The sequence below is a fragment of the Sinocyclocheilus grahami genome, unplaced genomic scaffold (genome assembly GCF_001515645.1).
Source record: "Sinocyclocheilus grahami isolate Dianchi unplaced genomic scaffold, SAMN03320097.WGS_v1.1 scaffold189.1, whole genome shotgun sequence".
Classification (NCBI taxonomy): domain Eukaryota; kingdom Metazoa; phylum Chordata; class Actinopteri; order Cypriniformes; family Cyprinidae; genus Sinocyclocheilus; species Sinocyclocheilus grahami.
This window is the reverse complement of record NW_015505368.1, coordinates 392,593-397,490: the sequence shown is the minus strand read 5'-3', so window position 1 is coordinate 397,490 and position 4,898 is coordinate 392,593. Positions and strand designations below refer to the sequence as shown.

The 4,898-nt window shown below is 37.9% G+C and overlaps 1 long non-coding RNA gene across 1 annotated transcript; it reads right to left on the bottom strand.

Moving 5' to 3' along the window:
• Positions 1-3,535: 3,535 nt before the first annotated feature.
• Positions 3,536-4,594, bottom strand: LOC107594717 (uncharacterized). Its single transcript, XR_001610188.1, has 3 exons — positions 4,257-4,594; positions 3,823-3,872; positions 3,536-3,662 (listed from the first exon to the last, which is right to left on the bottom strand). It is a non-coding gene; the product is annotated as an uncharacterized lncRNA (long non-coding RNA).
• Positions 4,595-4,898: the final 304 nt, after the last annotated feature.

Genomic DNA, 4,898 nt, shown 5'->3' with positions numbered 1-4,898 from the left:
TTGTGAGGTATTGGCTGTGCTGTTTTTACCGCGGTACATGGCAGGCTGTCACTCAGCGTGAGGCGTGCATGAGGGCTGCCGACTGCCTGCTTTGGGCCCATTGGAGTATGGAGATAAGGAGAAATAACAGTTTTCAGCTGTCTGCACGACTGACATTACCATTAGAATTCAACCATATTTATTATAAGTTATGGTGGACTTGTCAAAATCATTGAAAATCACCCAAACAGTACCTTACAGCCACACTCCTAGACTGCTTATTTATAAGGAAGACTGTCATTTACATACTGACTGGATACCTTAGAAAAACAACAATAAAATAAAACAAAGGGAAAATCTTAATTTAATTTAATTTGGTGTTAATTCGGTTTTATTGCTACTGTATGTTAGAAATCTTCATAGCACTCTTTCTGTCAAATAATATTCTCAGATCCTCTACTTTCCCATAACATCAGTTTTCTGTTTTCAGGCCACAAGATCTATAATGGACTTGCCCTCTTATTTTTAGATTTGAATGACATCCCTGGGAATTTTTCCAATTGTCGTGATCTCATTTCGGGCTTCTTTCATACTTGGTCACAGAGACATAGGCGGAGGGGCAGCAAACCGGACTAATGAAAAAAGGGTGCACATTACACTGCGTTTTTACTCCAACTGATAAAACAGCTTTCCCATTCTCTTCTTCCAGCAAAACTCTCTTCTTATTCATCATCTGTCATTCCACAGCTGGACCTGAACATCTCCAGCACTGTGGCAGAATAAAAGGGACACGGGATCTCATTATCCCAGACTCTCTGCTAGCTTTACTGCAATTGATCATTATCCAAAGGGGCCATTTGGACAAAACTGATTGTGTTCTGAGAGCGGAGTTAAGAAAAAAAGGTTTCCTTTGTGACTGCCGAAATAGAAAAACTTTGCTGATATCTTAGTCAGAACTGAACAGCGTTGCCCTGTCTGTCTCCTCAAAATACTTTACAAAGGTGTTTTTTTCACTATTGCTTTTTGCCACAATAACACCATTCACATCCCACATAACATATGGGTACCTTATTGGAAATGAATGTATTCTTTCTGTAGGTGCTCTGTTGATCAATTGCATACCAAAACTACTTTGTGTTAAAATAATGTTGTGCTTAACAAAAATGTGCACTAAAAATATCTAAAGGAAATCTCAAATCTGATTCTCTATTCTCTGCATATTTTCATCGAAAACCAATGCCGTTTAAGCATCAGTGAAGTCAAATTGGCATAAATGGTCAGGACTGCAATTTTTACATTTGAAATCAAATGTGAATAATATTTCTGAGGCAATAATTATCAGTGAACACTGCTGTAAATTTGAGTCTATCATAGCTATTATAAGACTTAAAATATAGTGCAGGATTTGTATAAACTATCTTTGTGGTATTTTATTTTATTTTGTTTTGTATTGAATTTCAAGACCGTAGGAAATATTTTGATTTGCAGTTGTTTTTGCCTTATTCTAAATAATTTTAAATCATCTTGACCCCCGATTAAGAACCACTGACACAGTCTGACATAAGTAGGAACCTGAGTAGGTGACTTAACCAGTCTTTTTTACAAATTGTTGGATACATTTAAAGATACATTTTCAGTGTATTCCGTTGACACCACATGCAAGTCATTGATGCAGTTCTTTGTCTGATAATCTATGAGTGGTAAGTTTCAAGAAACCAACCACTTCAACAAACCACTGAAATTTCTCCACAATATCTCATTGAATGAGCAAGCTGTTTTCTCAAAACATTCATAGATGTTTCTTTCTTCTTGCAATTGCACTAAAGTCTTCTTTCTTTCTGTAGGGTAAGTGTTTGTTTTGAATGTTTCCTCATCCAGGTTATTTCAAACTCACAAAATGTAGTTAGAGGTGGCAGTCCGACTGATTAGTGATTTTCCAGCCCCTTGGATATTAACAGCTTTGCTCCGTCTCTATCAAATCACCATATCAATTAATCACATGTAATTTTTCCTGAATATTTCCATGCCCAGACAGAAAAATAGAGTATATATATGTAGAGTCAGTGCTATAAAAGTACCTGGAGCATCCAGAAACTGTTTTACATGTCCATTTACAACCCTAGGATTTGTCCTAAGAATGAAATGGTTTGTTTTTACCTTATTTGGAAGGGTCATGAATATTAATCCCAGCCAACATTTGTGTGTGGGGCCCATGTGGGTTTGACATGGGCTGAAAAAGTGGGCCCAAAATGGGATTGTCTGCGGGTTCCATAATGGCCCAATATCAATTGCCCACATTTGCCCACATGGATTTCATGTGGGATTGTACTTGCCAACAAGTGGGCCCCAACTGGGCAACATGCACAAGACCCATCTTGGCCCCAGCTTTATTTTTTATGTGGGTACTACAAGGTTACTACATGGGCTGAAATATGGGTTGTAAGTGGGTTTGTCCACGGGTTCCATGTTGGCCCCATGCAACATACCCATTTAGGTTTAATGCAGGATTTCCCTGGGCTTTAGGTGGGGCCCAACTGGGGATGATATGCAAAGCCCATCTGGGTCCCATCTAAATAGGGGTTGTAAGTGGGTTTGTCCACGGGTTCCATGCTGGCCCAGTGCAACTTACCCATGTGGGTTTTATGCAGGATTTCCCTGGGCTTTAGGTGGGGCCCAACTAGGGATCATATGCAAAACCTATCTGGGTGTTAGGGTGTTAGGGTGGGCCCAACAAGACAATATGCTTAAAGCCCACCTGAAAATAATTAGGTTTGGAAAAACATAAGGGTGATGAAGGGTAAATGATGGTAGAACTTTCATTTTGGGGTGAACGGTCCCTTTTAGTAAATTATGTAAAATCAAATTAAGTAAAATTATTACATTTAGTAAAATCAAAACATCTCGCATATCACAAAAGGTCAGTGAATCCATACCAGAAGTGACAGTGCAGTGTAGCAGATAAAGGACAATCCTCCTCCAAGTGGCCAGTAATCAAGCTGCGTTCATGGGCTGGCGATGAGGTTGCTAGTGGGCGTTCTCACTACTGGTTGCCTTCACAGCGAATCAGGTTTCTTGCTGCTAATTACAAACATTTGGGAGGCAAAAGACTAAATATAACAAATACAAATTAAATCCGTACATACAAACAAAAATGAATGAGAAGCAGAGCCTACTTTTTCCCATTGCATATGTTTATCTACGGCTGAGAGGAGAACGATCACATGAGCTGTACCATCTTCTTTCCTACTGGCTGTTGCTCCCGAAAGTCGCTCTTCATTTGCATAAAGTTGAAGGATTCTGAACTTTGTAGCATCGCTGGACATGCCCCATCCGGTCACCAACGGCCTCTGTCGCTCTTGTCGCCGGAAATCACCAGCTCTCCATTGAAATGAATGGGATCGTGTTGCTTTGACGTTGCGTGTTGCTTGTAGTGTGAACGGGGAAAAAAAAGACAGAGGATTCACAAAAATTTACCCTTTCCATAGATATCATAGCAAGGTAAACACAACTGTAGCTTAAAAAAACAAACAATTTGTACACCACAATCAAACCAACCTTCATATAATTTTCCCTGCAGCAGCATTTATCCTGATATGACACATCTGAAGGTTGTGATGTTCTCCAGTGAATTAAATAAAGGACTGATGATGGTGACAAGTTCTATTCCCCTTTTTTTGTGCCACCTCAGAGGAAGACAGACAACAGGAAAAAAAAGTTACTCATTTTCTATCACCAGTGGAGGCAATATCTTATAAATGTAACGTTACTTATGATTAGAATCATACTTAAGATATTAATCCCAATGTGAGGTCTAGAAACGGTTAAAACTGAATAACATCTTACTGTAGTCTCTGTGTTGGGTGCCTGTTTTCCCTGAAAAACGTGTGCTTGATCTAAAAATGTAAACCAATATCTTATCATTAGCAGTTATCAGTATTTGAAGAGGTGAAATAAAAATAACTCCGAAACTGTCATCGACACAAACATAACAAATATAAAACATCTCAACTTTCCTACAGATTCCAGTGTTTCCGAGTGTAAATTGCAGTTTTCTCATTCACAGTACTTATTCCGATGTTTCTTTACTTCTCACGAGTTTGAGTTTAAAACTAGATGACATTAATACAAACACACAGCTCATTCGGACGCTGCATTGAAATACATAACTAACGTTACTAATCGCGATTAACCTCTCACTTTGATTTCCTCTCACTCACATAAATTATGGACACAAAACATAACTTTACGTTGGTTTGACTGAAAAAACGTTTTGTTACCTGATATTGCCATATGTTTGCAGGACCTCACACGCAGTCTCTGTGTTCACACTCCAGCTTCTGTTCTCCGTTGACATGTCACAGCTCATATTAGTTTAAAATAAGAATTTAACAGGCACATAATCAGGAACTGAGTGACCGAGTTATCTCGCGGATCAGTAGCAAACACACCACCAAACTGACGTATATTTTCAAACCTGACTAGTAAGAAGGCGCGCACTTTTGTCATTGGCCAGTTTCGTGGATGACAGTCAGATTAGCCAATCATGATGAAAGCAACCAGGTGAAACAACCAATTGCAATTGTTTCAGAGTGGTAATGAAAGAAAATAGTTTTTTTTTTTTAAAGAAATGTGTGTTTTTTAGGCTGTATTATTTGTTTAGTTCAGTGTATGAATAAAAATGTAATAATGAATTGCAAACTGTAGGTACCTACACAAAATTGTAAATCCACACAAAATCTCACTGCTCTTTTGAGATTAAAACTGCATCCATTTTAATTATTGTTACTAATGACAATAATTATATTTGTACATATACATTTGGATTTTTGAAGAGGTGTTTTGATCAAAATATCATAAAATGCTAATAAATAAAATATTAATGATCATAATAATTCAAAAGGCAGATATTTCTTGTTAAT